The sequence below is a fragment of the Hyaena hyaena genome, unplaced genomic scaffold (assembly GCF_003009895.1).
Source record: "Hyaena hyaena isolate Hyena2069 unplaced genomic scaffold, ASM300989v1 scaffold_155, whole genome shotgun sequence".
Taxonomy (NCBI): domain Eukaryota; kingdom Metazoa; phylum Chordata; class Mammalia; order Carnivora; family Hyaenidae; genus Hyaena; species Hyaena hyaena.
In genome coordinates, this window is record NW_024080787.1 from 2,492,271 (window position 1) to 2,511,008 (window position 18,738).

General features: G+C 50.8%; 2 pseudogenes; both read right to left on the minus strand.

Annotated features, from left to right (window-relative positions):
* Window positions 1-971: 971 nt before the first annotated feature.
* Window positions 972-4,140, minus strand: LOC120236474 (annotated as a pseudogene).
* A 10,251-nt stretch (window positions 4,141-14,391) lies between these two features.
* LOC120236515 lies at window positions 14,392-14,594 on the minus strand (annotated as a pseudogene).
* Between the last annotated feature and the right edge of the window lie 4,144 nt (window positions 14,595-18,738).

Genomic DNA, 18,738 nt, shown 5'->3' on the forward strand with positions numbered 1-18,738 from the left:
TCCCTTGCAGCCAGCCCATATGGAGTCTCTTTGCTACAACAGTCCTTGTATCCTTACAGAAGCCACATTTTCCTGTCCACAGCAATGGTTCCTCCTACCTACTGACATAGCCAAGCAGGGGAAGATGGGATCCACAAGAGGGTGGTCAATTTCAACCCATTCATTCAATTGCTCATCCATTCAGCAAATATTTAATGAGATGTTGATAGACATCTGTTCTAGCCCTGAGCCTCTGGGCTGAGTTTAGTGGGAAACTCTCATCCCTTTGGGATTACGGCCTGAAATACATGCCAGTAGTCAGGCCATGGGAAGGCTGAGTGTTTGATGGGGACCATAGGACCTAGACCAGTCTTGGGCTCAGGAAAACCTCCGTGAGGATGGGAAGGCTGAACTGAACTTAGAAGGATGAGGTGGAGTTTGGGGGCTCATGGAAATTCTAGGGAGAGCAGAGACAGGACGCCAAAGCACCAGGGAGCACAGTGTCTCCAGGGGACGGTGGAAATCTGGGTGGCTCGACATGGAAGAGGCATATGGCCAGCGAGGAGACAAGGCCAGACTTCCTGAGGCTGACTTCAGCTGGCACTTATTGGCACAGCTGCTCTAGGCATTAAGGTCTGAATAGTTCTATGGCCTCCTTGCCACCCAAGTCTGGCCCTCTCCTAGGGGACCCTGGGCCTCCTTGAATCCAGCAAATAAAGGGATGTGCCTGGCCGAGGGGGAGCCTCTGGAACACTCAGGTCCCTTCTGGCTGGTCCTGCCCCCATCTTACCTGCTCTGGTCCCTCCTGCTCCCGTGGGTACAAGTATGGCTAATCCCAAGTGTCCTGCACTCCTTGGGCTGGCCTCAAATCTCCCCTGCAGTGTTAGTGACCTCATGTCTCTTAGCTTAAGCTGCTGCTCTCACCCAGGCTCCTCACCCAGAAGTGGGACACATGGGATGCTCTGTGTTCAGCTGCACAGATCCATGCAGCTTCACTTGGCCACTTTCCCTGGGTACCTGTGGGGTCGCAGCACTTTCTCCTGACCTTCGGTGTCTCCATCTTTGGGTATTCCCAGCTCTTCTACCTCTCCTGGCATAAGATCTCCTTCCCCATCAATCACATCCTTCCCAGACCTCACACTCTCTGGACAAAGGACAGGAGGCAGAGCCAGGTCTCAGCCTGACACCATGTCCTAGACTTCCCTAGTTGGCCGATCCCTTCCTGCCAGCCAGAAGGACATGCTGGACACAATCTGCCCCATCAGCATCTCTGCACACATCTCTGCACACATGCCTGCCCACTAGGAGACACAGCCAGGCTGTCCCTGCATCATCACCCAGCTCTCCAGACCCACCCTTCATTTTCATTGCATTTCCAGCAATGCCTCCTTGACTGTAGAGTTTCCTAGTCTTTCTTTTACTCAGTGAGTATGTTCTGAACATTTGCTGAGTGCCAGGAAATCCCCAGGCTGTCCCCTCAGGGTACAGTGGTGAGTAGGACAGGCAAGTCCCTACTCTCAGGGGACTGTTGCAGCAAGGAAGACGGGCATTAAGCAAGCACACTCAGCAGAGCTGAAAGCGTGGCATTGCTGTATCCCGTGGGACAGTGAACGGATGGGACTGGACTGGTCTGGTTTTCTCTCTCAGGAGATGGCATGGTGGAAGAGTCTTGCAGCTCAGGGAACAGAGAAGGCCAAGGTTGGGAACAGAGTGAGTGTGGTGAACAGGGGTTTTGGAGGAGGTGAGTGGGGAGATCTTAGTGGAGATTCCGTGTGGAAATGGGCCTGTCTTGAGAATAGGGAAAGTACCTCAAACAAAGCACTGATGGTACCTTATCTATAGAGGATGACTCCATTGGTGTTCAAGTGCCAAGAGAAGCAAGGAGGCCAGTTAGCACTGAAGTTCCCCATGAACCTGCACAGCTCCCCAGGTCCTGGAAGCAGGAACGAGCAAAGCAGAGTCCTGGGTGGTTGGCCCTGGAAGCCACAGCCACCTCCCCCACTGGCCCTGGGTGCTGGACAACAGCCAAGAAGTCATTCCTTCTGGCTGAGCACCCCCTCCCCACTCAGCCCCCTGCCGTGTCCTGCTTCCTCCTTTCTCTCTTCCCTTTTCTAACCTCCTGGACCTCAGAAAGTTCTGGCTTCTTCATGTTCCACTTGCTCATCCCAGCCCTCCTGGTGGGTGGGAAGAGGTTTACATCATAAAGCCATGTGGATCTCAGAAGCCTGCTCTCCAGGGGCGCCTGGGTGGCTCAGTCGGTTAAGCGTCCGACTTTCGCTTAGGTCATGATCTCGCGGTTCGTGGGTTCGAGCCCCGCGTCGGGCTCTGTGCTGACTGCCAGCTTAGAGCCTGGAGCCTGTTTCACTCTGTGACTCCCTCTCTCTCTGACCCTCCCCTGCTCAAGCTGTCTCTCTCTCTCCTAGAAATAAATAAAACATTAAAAAAATTTTAAAAAACAAAGAAGCCTGCTCTCCAGAAAGGGACAGCTGCCCCGATAGACCCCATGATTTGTCTACCCTCAGAACACCAGTATTTGCTTCAAAATCCCCAACAAGACCCTTCCTGGATTAAAATGGTTATGACACAGGTATGACCTGCTATTAGAAAGTCTGAAGGTACTTTGTTCCTTTTACGGAAGGATTTTCCAGAGTGTTCTCCATGAAGAGAGCTGCCTCCAAAGCTTTCAAAAGGGAATTTGATGTTCAAAAAGCCACTTGACCCATAGACATTCAAGTGTCTCTTGGGTTCCAGGTACCATTCTAGCCTCTTGGGAGAACACAGCAAAGCTCTGTGCTTCAGAGTGGGCTTCAGGCAAATAATAAGCCAAAGGGTCATTTTAGCTGGTGATAAAAAAAATTAAATAAGACAATGTGGTGGTGAGGACATGGGTAGGGCTGGAGCTCCAAGAAAGTGACATGGACATGGAGGAGGCAGCCTTGGGAAGGTCTTGGAGGAGAATGCTCCACATGGAAGGTGCATGTGGAGACGCTTTGCATAGTTGAGGGCCATAAGGAAGAGGGAGCTTACTGAGTAATAAAGAGCATAAAGTGGGGGTGGGACATGTCCTGAGTCTTGTGGCCACAGTATGAGTTGGGACTTTTTTTGTGTGGTTTGTTGTTGTTGTTTTTACTATTACAAAAGTTTATTTAAAAATAGTTCAGGATGAAAATGCACAACTGATTTTTATATTGTAGTAAAGCAGGTGCTATGGCGAGGCGACATATGGAAGCAGTTTGTTTCTTCCAGTGAATACACCCATTGTTTTTTGTTTTGTTTTTCTCTTACTTTTTTCTTTTACAGTTTGTCAAGTTGGTTTCCATATAACACCCAGTGCTCATCCCAACAAGTGCCCTCCTCCATGCCCATCACCCACCTTCCCCTCTCCCCCACCCCACCAGTCCTCAGTTTGGCCTCCCTCCCTCTCCCCAACTATTTTCCCCTTCCCCTCCCCCATGGTCCTCTGTTAAGTTTCTTCTGTTCCACACATGAGTGAAAACATATGGCATCTGTCCTTCTCTGCCTGACTTATTTCATTTAGCATAACACTTCCGAGTTCCATCCATGTTGCTACAAATGGCCAGATTTCATTCTTTCTCATTGCCATGTAGTATTCCATTTTATAGATAAACCACATCTTCTTGATCCATTCATCAGTGGATGGACACTTAGGCTCTTTCCATGACTTGGCTATTGTTGAGAGTGCTGCTATGAACATTGGAGTACATGTGCCCCTGTGCATCAGCACCCCTGTATCCCTTGGGTAAATTCCTAGTAGTGCTATTGCTCGGTCATAGGGGAGTTCTACTATTAATTTTTTGAGGAACCTCCACACTGTTTTCCAGAGTGGCTGTACCAGTTTACATTCCCACCAACAGTGTAGGAGGGTGCCCGTTTCTCCACATCCTCGCCAGCATCTATACACATCTATTGTTGATACTTGTTCCAAGGCTTCTAACCTGATGCTACTACTTCCTCAAATTACCACCATTCTAATATTGTTCTGTTGCCCACTAGTTGCTGTCTCCACACATTTATCTGTCACAAGATTCATGAAGGGATTGAACCCCCACAATAGTCCTTGGACATGTCTTCACCATTTAATTTCAATGATAATTTCTTATCCATAATTTTTTTCAATTCCAGAGGGTGAGCTTTCCTCATGGTATCTATGCTGTAAACTCAAAGATGCCCCCTGCAGAGTTTTTTGTTTTGTTTTGTTTTGTTTTAAATTTTTATTTATTTCTAGGAGAGAGAGAGAGACAGTGTGAGCAGGGGAGGGTCAGAGAAAGAGGGAGTCACAGACTCTGAAACAGGCTCCAGGCTCTGAGCTGGCAGTCAGCACAGAGCCCGACGTGGGGCTCGAACCCACGAACCACGAGATCATGACCTAAGCGAAAGTCGGACGCTTAACTGACTAAGCCACCCAGGCGCCCCATGCAGGGTTTTTTAAGCAAGAAGTGGTGTGAACTGATTTACAGTTTGGACATCTTGACTGTGCTGTGTAGAAGGTGAACCTGGGAAGAGAGCTTGATACCCAGGATTTGGATTAAACTGGTTGCCAAAGGATTTCTTTCATCCTTTGTATAAAAGAAGAGAGTGGGCCACTCCATGCCTCACCCCTGTGTGACAGTGTCCCTGAGCAAGGCCAGGAGGCACACTGGGGGAAATGGGAAGGAAGCCAGGACCCGACTGAAGGACTGGCTTCTGAGTTGGAGAAGCCAGTGGCAGAACCCACAATCCAAGCCTTAGCCCCTGGCATGGGAGCACAGAAGCCCCAGAGAAGGAAGAACACATCAGACTGAGTGTGTGGGGCATCCAGCCCTTTCTGGGTCAGCAAATCCTGACAAGTACCTTCAGATGGGGGTATGTATCTGTTATCTAGTGCCATGTAACACATGATCCCCTCCAATATACTGGCTTAAAACAGCAAGCATTTCTTATCCTCACAGTTTCCATGGGTCAGGAACTCAGGAGCAGCATAACCAGGAGGTTATCCTCCAAAGTTTCTCATAAGGTTGGGGTTGTGTGGGGCTCGAGGATCGAGGATCCATTCCAAGATGGCGCCCTCGCACAGCTGTTGGCTGGAGGCCTCGGTTCTTCACAGGCGGGCCTCTCTTCATGACATGGCAGCTGGCTTCTTCAGAGCAAGTGGTCCACAGGCAAGAGAGGGGACAGGCAGGAAGCCACAGAGCCCCTTAAGACCAGGTCTCTGAGGCTGCACACTTGTCACTTCTGTTTGGTTCTGTTAGTTGCGAGCAAGTCACTAGGTCTGGACCATGCTCAAGGGGAGGGGAACCGGGCCCCACCTCCTGAAGGGAGGAGTATCAGAGAATTTGTGGACATATTTTAGAATCATCCATCCTAGGTTGAGAGCTTTAATTAATCACCCTAAGGCATGCTACAAGGGAATGGCAGGAGTGAGACTAGAACCAGGGTCTCCAGAGCCTGAGTGCTTCCTTTGGTGCCAGGCTGCTGAGGGAGGTACTCAAAGTCCAGCCACCTGCCACACCAGTGGAGACCACAGGCCTAATCATAGTTCCTGAGAAGACATCTGTGTTGGTGAGGACGCTCAGACAGATGGGCCACAATGGCTTCTCCAGGCCTAGTCTGCTCTCTGGGCATGGCGGCTGCTCTAGCCACCAGGGACGTGCCTATGTCATGTTTTATAGGGTCAAACAGCTCCATTTGTTTGTATTTACAGCAAACATATCCCTCCGTCTCCCCCAGCTCTCTGCAAACTGCACGTGATTCTCTCAGCTGCCAGGCCATCCACACAGCTGCCTGTCACAGGGTCCACACACCAGGCCTGGCTCTTCCCTTCCTCAGGTGGGTTATCTTCTAGAAGTTCCTTGGCCTCTGCAGCTAGCTGGGGCAGGACTCCTCAGCTCAAACTTATATTTCCAGAAATGTGTGAGTCCAGCCATGGGCCCAGCCTAAGCCCAAATCTAGGGTTTCCCTGCTGGACAACTGAGGTACTACCGCAGGGCCAGGGGGGCTGTGCGCCGCGCTGTGCAGGGCTCATGCAAACCTGGAGGGGCCAGCCCACCGGCGGCGGCGTCTCAGGGTGCTCCTGGCCTCCTCGCCCCTCCTCTCCCTGCCCTCCGTCCTTCACCAGGAGGTGTTTATGGAGTCTCCCAAGAGCCGGAGGGGACTGCGGTGGTGGTATGTGATAGAACTTGTCTGATCACTCCCAGCTATGCAATTAAGGGCAGATTCACGCTCTCTCTGCAGTACGGGACCAAACACTCCGACTTCTAGGTCAGCCAGTCTTGCCCTTGAATAAGCTTCTGGGCTCTGGGCGATCTGTTTGTAAAATGGAGGTAATAATAATAGCATTCACTTCCCACAACTGTTGAGAGGATTGGACAAGAGAGTGTGCAGAAGGCACCCGCCTCATAAGTAAGTGCCTGGCACATGGTCAGTGCTCCATGGGCCTCAGCTGCGTTCATCGTGACCATTCAGAGTGTGGCCCCATTTCGAGCACTTGGTGTCCCCGTGTTGGCCATAGGTACGTTTTTACAGGCTGACCTTCTCTCCATCTGCTGTGGCCAATCAAGGGATGCTGTGGCCTCCTCAGTACTGGCTCCCAGTTTGCACACTGCGAGTTACACTCCTGAGCAGGCTTAGATCGGAGGCGGCAGGACAGGAGCCTCCGTGAGTCAGGAGACAGTGGGCCCACCCATGCCCAGAGAGTGCAGATGAGGCCTGCTCTGTCTACGTCTCAATGGCTGGCCACATGTGTTTGCCCTGGGATGGCGCATGCGTGCCATGGAGCATCTCACCATCTCGGCGCATGAAGTCCCACTGTTGCCCATGGAAGCGTACGTAGGTCATGGTTTGCCCGTGGGCTAGGTTCAAGTGTTAAGAATAGTAGAGGCAGGACAAATGCACCCCAGGTTTGTGGCCACATGTGCTGGAACACGTGGCCGGGGTGGAGAGAGGTGGCAGGAGGAACGGAAGGACCTAAGGGAAGAAGAGCCGCCAGGGAGAAGAGCGTGCCCGGGGGCACAGGACTCCTGCATCCTTGTCCCGGCCCCGCCTCCTGCACAGAATCAACTCCCCCCCGCCCCCCCAGCATCCGATCCCCTGAGCAAGAAGGAGCCGCTCAGCTCTGCTCCCCGATCCCTGCAACAAGCCTCACACCCGCCTGCTCCTCTGCTCCTGCTGAGCGCTGACATGGGCCCGTCAGGCGGGCCGTGCCCCTGGGCCTGGATGCATGAACGCGCAAAACCACGTGTGCGGCGTTTTAAGGGCTTCTGTGTGTCCTGAGTCATGTGCCCCAAGCGTGACTGCACCCCTTATTTAGAACCCGCGGTAGACAGGACTCCTCGGCTTGAGCTGGGGCCGAGCCTCAGGCGTGTCATCACACTTCCGTATGTAACTCAGAGTGAGTTAAACTGTAAACACACAGTGAGGTGATGATCACGGCATCCCTCATGGGTTCTTGGCCTCACCTGGGCGCCCTGCATCCTAGGGCCGCCTATCCCATGACATGGAGACTCCCATGGAGTCCTCCTGGGCCACTGAATGGCCAGTGTCCCCCACATGAGGGAAAGCATTCTTAGGTGGAGCTGTCACTGCGGGCTGGGCACCATGCTGATTGCTCCCAGGACCTCCATTCATTGACGCTCCTCTGAGGCTCCCCATGCCTAACACCACCCAGCTTCGGAGGGGCTGCCCAGCCCGGCCTGAACCCAGAGCTCAGCTTCCTGCTGCTGCGCCCCCAACCCTGACACTGTCCCCTCATCTGGGCCCCAAGACACCATGACAACCCAAAGAGGGATGGCGAGCATGGCTTCAGCCAACACACCAGGAGCTGCAAGTCCCAGAAGTCCCAGACTGAATTCAACGCCCCCCCCATAGTCCCTCCAGGCCCCCGAAACCCGCGATGTCACCAGGAGCTCCTCACATGCTCACACCTCCAGAAACAAGGGTTTTCTGGCGAGCCCTCCAGTCCCCACACCAGATCACACCTCACTCTCTGAAATCGTCTTGTGTTCTCTCTGAAGGGGCTTGTCCCCCTCTGATGCTGCCTCTTGAGCTCCCATATTTCGCCTCCCGTGGCTATTGACCCTGGGCCACATCCTTTGGCTTCCTGGAAGGAACGGGGTCAGGAGGCGTCTGGAATCATCTCCCATCTCAGCTCCATATTGCCCTCTGAGCATCTTAGGGCTCCCTGGGCCAGAGCAGAAGGGCCAGAATCCAAATGAGGACTTGCCCAAAGTAGGTCCCAGTTGGGAAATCAAGGTGCAGATGGACAAAAAAGAACATCACTGGATGTGCCTTATAATTTCTTTAAGCAGCACATCCCCCACTCTATGGAAAGTAGAACCTGGTGTGTCCCTCCGGACCCTGAGGCCGGCCTGGACCCCACCAAAGCCTCTTCAGCTTTGATCCTGGCAGCTCCTCTAGAAAAATGGTTATTCTTCCTTTATTTTCAGTGGAAGTTTCAAAAGATGTCCAAGCAGTCACACCGGCTCCCTCTCCTCTGACCACTGGTGGCACCCCCTGCTCACCTGTGCTAGAGTGGTATGACAGGTGGGAAATGTTTTCCCGCCGGCTGCAGCTCTGGGGGTGCTGGCAGGGGGATGGGCTGTGTCTCTCCTGCACTCTGTGTTGCTCACAGCACCCCCTCTGTGGGCAGGGGCCAATGCGGTGTTCACCATGTCTCCCCTTCTGAGGGGCCCCTGGAGGCCGAAACACATGTGACAGAGACTCCTGCCCTCCCAGGAGCTCACACGTTGCTCTTATTGTTGCCATAGAAATGGAAGCCTGCACTGTTGGAGTACATTCAGTTGTGGCCCCCAAAATATACGTCCACTTGGAATCTAAGAATGTGACCGTATCTCAAGTGAGGTTCTCTGCAGACATCTTTAAATTAAGGATCTCAGGATGCGGTCCTCCTGGATTATCTGGGCGAGTCCTAAATCTAACGACGTGTGTTCTTGCAAGAGAGGAGAGGGATAGCTGAGACACACAAGGAGAGGCCAGGTGAAGACATGGCTGAGGCCAGGATTAGGGTGACCTGGATGCAGGCCAAGGAACATCTGGATCCTCCAGGAGCTGGAGGAGGTGGGGAAGCCTCTGGAGGCTGCAGGGCCCCACATCCCCTGTTTCAGGCTCTGGCCTCCAGACTGTGAGAGTAAATTTGTTGTTTTAAGCCGCCTGGTTTGTGGTCATTTGGCGGGGCTGCTCCAGGAAACTCACACAAGTGCTATGTCGAAGTCTGGGCTGCCGGGAAGCAGCCTCTGAGATGGAGGTGAGCATGTGGGAGACTGGTTGGGAGGCCCTTGTATGGACAGTAAGGGAAGAAGTCAGGCTGCAATGTCAGGGTGGCCTCTCGGGGTGGAGTTGGGTGGGTGGCTGAGCCTCCTACCCTCGAAGCTATCATCTTGGAGTCAGGCTTCCAGGAAGAGGCCATGACCTTCGATGAGGCTAATCTTCTCAGTGAGGGGCAATCCCCAGAGCATTCCCAGCAGCTGGGGTACACATCCTTCAGTCCTGAAGGGGATGAGGGTGGGGAGACTCATCAAAGCATTCTTATAGCCCTGATTACTTTAGGCCGACAATGGGCAGGGGGCTCCCTCACTTCAGGGGAAGAGGGTTGCCTCACCCTGATCCAAGCGTAACCTAGACCCCAGCATTCACCTTGACCCTGTCTCAGTGTGTGAGACAGACTTGACAGTCAGCATGAGGCTCAGGGGGTCACCTGCATGGTTCTCACTAGGTTATAGTCACAGGGACTTACCAGGGCCCACCGCACAAATTCCTGGTCTCTACAGCCAATCCTTCCTCATGGTTGACCATGGAAATGCTTGGTCGACATGGCAACGATATTGCTGACTACATGCGTTTGCCCGATACACAGCATGTATCTCAGCAAGGATTATGCATGGCATGAAGGATGCATCAAGAGAATCTTGTTGCAAAAGACCAAGCTCTACTTCCCTGAGGCTCAGTTTCTGTCGTGTGTGGTACAGTCATCTGCTCTCAACGTCAGATGAGGAACAGCGCTGTCCTCTGGGCTTCTGCCGATGGCTCCACGGGCCCTCTGGAGCTCCAGGGGTGGCTGAACAGAGCTCAGCCCCATCCTGGCATCTTTAATCGCCCCACTGGAGGCCTCCCCATACGTGAGTCTCAGTAGGTGTCTGGAGACTCCTGTGGCCCCTCCTTAATGCTGCTGACATTCTTCGATACATTTTAACCCTTGGCTGAGGATGGTTTATTTGGTCATTGAGTTTTTCTCATGATTCTTAAAAACCTTCATTTTCTAAAATTATGCAACATGAATATGTTTGTTACTAGTCTTTCCCCCTCTATTTTTTGACCCAGGCACAGAAGATTAAGTGACTCATACTCCTTGGCTCATGGTTCCTTCTCAGCACTGCTCTGTGTGAAGTCTCTCTTTAATTGTGTAAAGACATAGCTGGTGTGCAGCCTGTGGGCAGAGAGCAGTACTGTCCACCTCAGAAGATATGGTTTCCACTTTCCCCACAGCAGAAACCCACATGTGGGCAGCAGCCAAGATGGCAACACTGGCCCAGCGTGCTGCCATGACAGTGAGCTCCTGGGACAGAGGCCAAACCTAGGGGCCTGGTGCCGGGAATCAGAAATTCCCAGGCCACCTGCCCTATCCAGAGGCTCTGATGTGATCAATTCTCTGGCTTCTTGGAGAAGATTCTTCTGGGATTCTCTAGCCCATGGAAAAGGCAGAAGCAAGGAGACAGAATGCCGAGCCTCGCCTTTAGGGTCTCTGTCGCCAGTAAAACCCCAGATCTGGCAAAGGAAAGTGGGTGATTACTCATATCGTATGCTCTCTCTCATGCCAATAAGAAGTGGGCTGTAGAAGGCATGCAGCCTCCAGAAGGGAAATTCTCCGCAATACCTAACTCAGATATTTCCATAACAGACATCACAACCAGGGGTCTGAGAGAACAAAGGCTGTGTTCAATCCTCACGCAGAGCAGAATGGGGATGGTGGGGCCAGACTGGTTGGCCAGGGGCTTGCACTACGGTCAGGGCAAGAGCTTCTTTGCTGTTCTGGGTGTCAGAATGTACATGCCTTGGACTGGAGACCACTCGTTCCCAATCTCCCTTCTCCAGGTAAGAATTATTTGGGGTTATTTACAGAGTTATTTACGGATCTCTTCCTAGAATAACCTATTCCTTTGTGTGCTGGAGCTGGTCAAATTCATCATTCAGCATCAGAACCTGCACCCAGATCTAACCGAAAGGACAGCACATCTTCTAGAGATTACAGCCTCTTACCAGGTAAAACTTTGAGTCACCTCCCCTAGGGGAAAGAGTGAACACATTTTACGTATATAGGCAAATGTATCTTTTTAGGAAAGAGCTAGCATAAGAAGAGAGGGTGGCTGTGGCTGTCGGGCATCCAGGAAGGGCTACACGAGAACCGTGCTACCAATTTAAGCCTTCTCGCTCCTCTGATCCCTGATTCCTGATTTCCCCTCCCCCACTCTCAGTGTAGATGAGGCTGAGAAAACGAATCTGGATGAAGCCCATCTGAGCACCAAGTCTCCTGACAGGAGAGGCAGGTTCAGGAAGGACAGGAAGCCCTCTTGCTGGGGCTTCTGGGAGAGAACCTCCAGACCCTCGTGTTGGAGCCGCCGCCACTGTCCTGCCGCCACATGAGACCTGAGACCACAGGGGGCACAGGAGAACCAGGCCGAGAAGCAGAGAGAAGCCACCACGTTTTGACTGTGTGATTTGAAATCTTGAAGCCTGAGGTGTCTGAAGCCAAATCTTCTCGTGGGTTCAGACCTGGCTCCATCACCTGTGGGGCCCCGAGTTCCAAACACAGGAGCAAAGTGCCGTTGAAGGTACTAAAATAGAAAGCTTTTTTCTCTCTTCTGTGGCCTCTGTCCACTTGCTACTTAATGACATTCTAAGTCAAGAGAAATTAAAATTGTAAATTATTCGTCTGAATTTTGCTGCCCACCTTTACATGTGCAGTGACAGTTTTAAATTGAAATATGGGAGCATTTAGCTTATATACACGGAATTATCGAGTTCCACAATTTGTATTGCGCAGCACGGCACGCGCGTGTATGTTCTGTTCTTACCAGAACAGCAGAAATGTGCACAGAGTTAATTCCACTGTCTCGATTTCACTTCTTGATCGGAGCACACTCTACTGACACTCCACCTTCAGCTTACAGCCTTGTGAGAAAGGACTGGAAGCAAGAGCACCACGTGGCACTGTCTGTTTCTTTCCACGTCGGGTTGCCAGTGTCATTGGCTGACAGAGGCAGCGGTGTGCATGCAGGTGAGAAAAGTAGGGACAGGGTTCCTTGGTTGTTCTGTTTCTTTGAGCACTATTGCCGCCTTCTGTGTTCGAAGCAACTTCTGGTTCTCTTGGGGGCATTAGAACCCACCAGTTACTTAGTCATAGATGTAAAATGCTTACCTTCTGCTGACTTTGAGTCTTGCTGAAGTCCTGGACATTGTGGGTCCCCAGAATTCTGTGCTCACGGGGCATCTCCACCCTTTATGTGCACGAGTGTCGAGGAACGGCAGATGCATTGACACGCCTCCTCTGCCCTCATGCATGCTCTGTTGCCCCACTGGACTTCACTTACAAAACACAAGTTCAAAGACACTGGGGTGCCTTTGTGGCTCAGTTGGTTAAGCATCTGACTTCACCTCAGGTCATGATCTCGTGGTTCCTAAGTTCGAGCCCCGCATTGGGCTCTGTGCTGACAGCTCAGAGCCTGGAGCCTGCTTCGGATTCTGTGTCTCCCTCTCTCTCTGCCCCTTCCCTGCACAGGCCCTGTCTCTGTTTCTGTCTCTCTCTCTCAAAAATAAGTAAACATTAAAAAAAAAAATTCAAGGACGTTATTAAGAATGGCAAGACAGTGAAAGCAGACCATTACCCCAAGCCCGGGGCCCTTCTGAGAGCAGGTCACAGGCCTCGGAAGCCATATTTTCTAGCCTATGTGAGCCCTTCACTTCCCTTTGGTTAAGACAGCTTGGATGAGCTTTCTTTTGTTTGCAACTAAAAGAATCCTAATGGAAAAGGTTTTCCCAAAAGGGAAAGGGGCCTGCCGAGCACCGGAGGGGCCCCCTGGCTCTCCCCATAAGGTTTGCCTCAGAGAGGTGCAGATGCCACCCTGAACTTTCAAGAAAGAGCAAGAACATGTTGGGCACATGAGGAGGAGGGCAGGCATTGCAGCAGACGCAACTAGAAGGGGAAACGCACGGTTTGGGGGACGCGTCAGATGGGGGGCTGTGGGCAGCTGGGTCAGGATTGACACTGAGCTTACACCCAGGGGATGATGCTCGAGAATGTCAGGAGATGAGTGGACAGGGCCTTGTGTTCTGTGCTTAAGGTTTTAGATCTTGTCCTGAAGGCAATTTGAAGAACCAGGAAATTTTTTTTTTTTTTTGCCAGAAAGCTTTGTAAACCCCAATTTCTATTTAGTTATTTTTAGTTTGTAGGATCTTTCTGGAAGTGGTGCATGGGGTGAGCTGGAGTGGATCAGATGAGGGGGCAGACAAGTGCAGAGACCGCTGTGAGTGTGTGCGTTGGAGCTGAGGGCTGGGGGTGAGCCTGGTCAGTGCAGGGTGCTCTGCAACCCCCTCACCCACGCTCTCCTGTCTCAGCATCAGAGAAAGTGTCTCATTGTGAAGACTGGCAGAAAATGCTGGCTGGGAAAATGAATTAAGGAGATGTTGGGTATGGGAAAACCTTTTCCATTAGGATTCTTTTAGATGCAAACAAAAGGAAGCTCATCCAAGCTGTCTTAACCAAAGGGAAGTGAAGGGCTCACATAGGCTAGAAAATATGGCTTCAGAGGCCTGTGACCTGCTCTCAGAAGGGCCCCGGGCTTGGGGTAATGGTCTGCTTTCACTGTCTTGCCATTCTTAATAACATCTTTGAGTCTTTTTAGATATTTATTTATTTTGAGAGAGAGAGAAAGAGAGAGGGAGAGAGAGAGCCAGAGCTTGTGCGGGAGAGGGGCAGAGAGAGAGAGACACAAACACAGAATCTGAGCAGTCTCCAGGCTCTGAGCTGTCAGCATAGAGCCTGATGTGGGGCTCAAGGAGAGAAGCCAGGGCCACTGCCCTGCCACTGGCTTGAACACTTGGGCAGATGCACTGAGCGGAGCAATACAGAGGCAGGCTTGGGGGCAGGGAATGTGGCCAGGCAGGACAGGTTGAGCTGGAGGTGCTGTGGGCCAGCCAGGTGCAAGCGAGTGGCTGTGCAGGCGCAGGCCTCAGAGAAAGGTGAGCGTCCAGGGGTCCCCTGCGTATAAGCCAGCATGAAGCCACCAGTGGAGAGAGTGCCTGAGGATAAAGGAGAGGCAAGCGCGTTCAGAGGTCTGGGTGTGTCTGTTGTCTAAAGCACTCCCTATATATATGTATGTATTTATATTTTTATTTCATATAAAGCGGGGATGCACCATTGCTACTGCAATCCCAGGTTGATGCGTGGAGGAGACGGACGGAGCAAGCTCCTATTCCATCTCTCTGCTCCAAAAATCCATTTAACATATTCTCCTGGGACAGAGGGTGTATCAAGTATTAAACTGATAATACAACTGATATTCTTCTCAGTACAACACTTGACCTTACCCAAAAGGCTGAGAAGCAATTTAAAGAGTTCCCCCTTAAAATTTTTATTTTTATCAAAGATATGCATGAAGAGCCAAGGAATTTTACAAGACTCATTACAAAAAAAAAAAAAAATCCTCCCTTGCCCAGACACGTCCCTTTTAACCGTTTTAGCCAATTGTCCCCCATTAATTGCATCCCTGTCTGTAAAGAACATGTGCACACTCCTCATTCTTAGCTTTTAGAGAAGATGAGCATCCCACTCTCCCTCCAACATGCTTGCTCTGTCCTGAGCCTCCAAAAACAGGTGGGTTTTAGTTAGATCGCTGCTCTGGTTTCACATTATATGACTATGTTGTGCTATTCTGACCTCTAAGCCACACGGACACCTCGGTTCCCTTTTCTTTCCCCAGTCATTTTGTCTTCTGGGAAGATGTAAATTGTCTAGTGTTTTGGCTCAGTTTTCTTTGATGGTATCCAGAATCCAATGCAAACTCTCTCCCAGGTAGGAAAGATATCTCTCAATATGTTCAAACCATTTTTTTTAAGTTTATTTATTTATTTTGAGAGAGAGAAAGAGTACTGATGGGGGAGAGGCAGAGAGAGAGGAAGAGAGAGAATCCCAAGCAGGCTCCATGCCACCAGCACAGAGCCCAATATGGGTCTCGATCCCACAAAGCGTGAGATCATGACCTGGGCTGAAACCAGGAGTCAAATGCCTCACTGACTGAGCCACCAAGGCTCCCCCAAACACGTTTTTAAAGTGAATTTCATGCTGAAGCCATCTCCCTGTCCCCCATCTGTGCCGGTGGCCAGGCTGCCCCCTGAGGGGCCTGCTGCCGCTCTCCTGTGGATGAGAGTGGATGCTGAGAGTGACCACGGTGAGCCTGGCCCTTGTACAGTCCCCTCCAGAGCGGGTAGAAGCCGTGGCTGTAATGAGATGTCACTCCGGTGACTATGTTGTCACACATCAGAGGGACGTTGGCAGATGTGAATAAGGCTTCTAATCAGGTGACCTTAAAATAGGGAGATTTTGCAGGCCCCGCATCTAATCACACTGACCTCATCCATGCAGAGTGTTTTGCTTTAGCTGGTGGTGGAGAGGAAATTGGATGGACTCTGAGTGAAAGGCCTCAGTGTGCTGGACTGTGAGATCATAATATACTAAGAAATATGTGTTTGGTCTTCCTCCCCAGGTCCTGGCCCAGAGCTCCTAAAACCTCATCGTTTCCTAGGTGACAGGTGATAGGAGAATCTGTTGTTACTCTTCACGAGGCCTTTCAACCACACCTGACTTTCTGCTAATTCACTGACTCTAGGTGAGCCCCAAGGTAATTCAGGGTGGGGTTGGTCACCAGGGAAATCAACCAGGTGATTTGAGGGTTGGAACCTCGGGCCCCCATTCCATGACCTCCAGGGAGGGGGCGAGGCTCACGGATGGGGATGGAATAAGTCTCCAGTGGCCTCCATAAGAACCTCAACAACTTTCCAAGCCGGTGAAAGCATCCCTGTGCTGGGAAGGTGGCGCACCTCAGACTCCATGGGGACAGAAGCTCCAGTGCTTAGGGCCCTTCCAGACCTCACTCTGTGTACCTCTTCATCTGGCTGTCCATTTGTGTCCTTTATGACAATCTAGCAGTAGTAAGCAGTGTTTCTCTGAGTTCAGTGACCCATTATGGCAAATTGTCTAACCCAAGGAGGGGGTTGTGGGAACCCCAATTTGTAGCCTAGTCAAATGGAAGTGTGAGTAACCAGGGGACCCAGTATCTGTGATTGGCATCAGAAGTAGGGGTAGCCTTGTAGGACTGAGTCCTTGCCCCGTGAATAGTGTCAGACTTGAGTTAAATTGGAGGATGCCTGTTGGTGTCCACAGAGAACTGGAGAATTGCTTGACTTGGAAAACACACTTGGTGTCAGAAGTATCACAAGTAGAGAGTCTCCCTTTGGGGCTGTTATCTGTTGCTGAGATGGAGGGCATCACGGGACCAGGACCCGAGAGCGATCTCTAGGAGCTGACCACAGCCAGCAAGACAGTGGGGATTTCAGTTGTGTGATCACAAGGAGCCAGATTCCACAGATAACCTGTGTGATCTTGGAAGTGCACCCTTCCCCAGACCCTGCAGGTAAGACTGCGCCTCAGTCAACACCTTGATTTCAACCTTGAAAGACCCCAGGCAGAGAACCCAGCCAAGTGCCCCACCAGCTTCTGACCTGTGGACATTGTTTCCATTTGTGATAACCTGGTACACAGCAACAGAGAACGACCCCATCTGGGGGGCCTTCACTTCTCTCTGAAATGGGCCTCTCATTTTACTGGGTCCTCTGTCTCCCTCGTGGTATACGCTCTGATTTAAGTGTGGCACGTCCACCAGTAGCTTCCAAAGAGAGGTGCACAGGGAGCAAGTTTCATGTGCTTGGAATTGCCTTTATTCAATACTCACACTTAGTTGAAAACTTGGCTGGTTATAGACTTCTAGGTGAGAAGCCACTTCCCCCAGAATTTTGAAAGTATCGTTTTCTTGTCTTCTAGTTTCTAATATTACTGTTGAGAAGACTGCTGTCATTCTTATAATGCTGGCTCTTTGTATGAAACCTATTCCTTCTCTCTCTCCAAGTTTTTAGAATCTTCTCATTCTCCCAGTGGTCTGAAATTTCACAGTGATGTGCCTCGGGTGGGTATCTTTTCACCAATCAGGCAACTAAGTACCCGTGCCCTGACAATGACCAAGGTATATATCTGGAATTCCTTGCCCAAATAGCCTAAAGCCCACCTCCAGGACCCATGCAGGCATCTCTCCTACATTGGCCCTGAGGACAGACCACACCACTGTCGTTTGTGTCCCAACTCTTATGGAGGAGCCAAGAGACAGCTCTCTGTGGAAGACAGGGCGGGAGCTTGGAATGTCCATGTGCATGCACTTGAGGCTCCTCCTGCTGTGGGACAGATCCAGGGGTTAGAAGAGAAAGGAAATGGGTGAGGGATGTCAGCTCTCTCCACACCTCCACCTTCTGGAGCAGAATGCCTAAGAACCTGAGTATTCTGTGTCAGAGCCTGAACTTCTGGGTAGTTCTGCACGTATATTTGTTAAGGTAGGAGAACAGAACATATTTTACTTATTGGTTTGTTAGCTTCACTTACAACTTTAAAAATTTAGACATATGGCATATTGGCCTCCATATATACTCCTGCCCCAGACCCTGTAAGTGTTAGGAGTGGGCTTGGCACTAAGCAGTGGTGGGCATCCTCCCATCTGATAATTCATGTCTGTCCATTCTGGGAAATTTTCTTGAGTTACTTCTTGGATGATTTTCTCTCTGCCACTTTCTGTGTTCTTTCCTTCTGGAGCTCTGATTAGATGTATGTTAGACCTTCTCTGTAAGTTCTCTAATTTTCTTAGATTTTCTCTCGTCTTTTCCTTCCTTTCTTTCCTTATTTCCTTTCTTCCTCTTTACTTCCTTCCTTTCTTTTTTTCTCTTCCTCCCTCCCTCCCTCCCTTTTTTCCTTCTTCAACCTTTCCATTTAAAATTGTTCATTTGTGTTCTTTGAATGTTCCTTTTTCAAATGCAATCTCTTGGGGCGCCTGGGTGGCTTAGTCGGTTAAGCGTCCGACTTTCGCTTAGGTCATGATCTCGCGGTTCGTGGGTTCGAGCCCCGCGTCGGGCTCTGTGCTGACTGCCAGCTCAGAGCCTGGAGCCTGTTTCAGTCTGTGACTCCCTCTCTCTCTGACCCTCCCCTGCTCACACTGTCTCTCTCTCTCTCTCTCCTAGAAATAAATAAAAAAACCTTAAAAAATTTTTTTAAATAAAATAAAATGCAACCTCCTCTTTTTAGTTAGCATGCTATTTTTTCCTTCTCTCTGCATGGTCCTCCGTATTACCTCCAAGTTATTTTCTTTGTTTGTCTGCTTTGCTTGCTTGGTTGTCTTGTGGCAGTGGTGCGGATTAAAAGATGATTGTCTCAAATGTCTGATTACCCTTAATCACCCACTGTGATTTGGGAATGAGCTGCTAAAAGGCACACTGGAAGCTCCATGCATGTGAGAGGACTTTTCACATCATTGTTACTGAACTGGCTGGAACTATGGCAAGCAGAACCCAGCTGTGAACATCTTTAGGTCTGTTGTTTTGGGCTGGTCAGATTGCCCAGAGAACACCTTTCTAAGCCCAACTGCCACCACCAGGGGA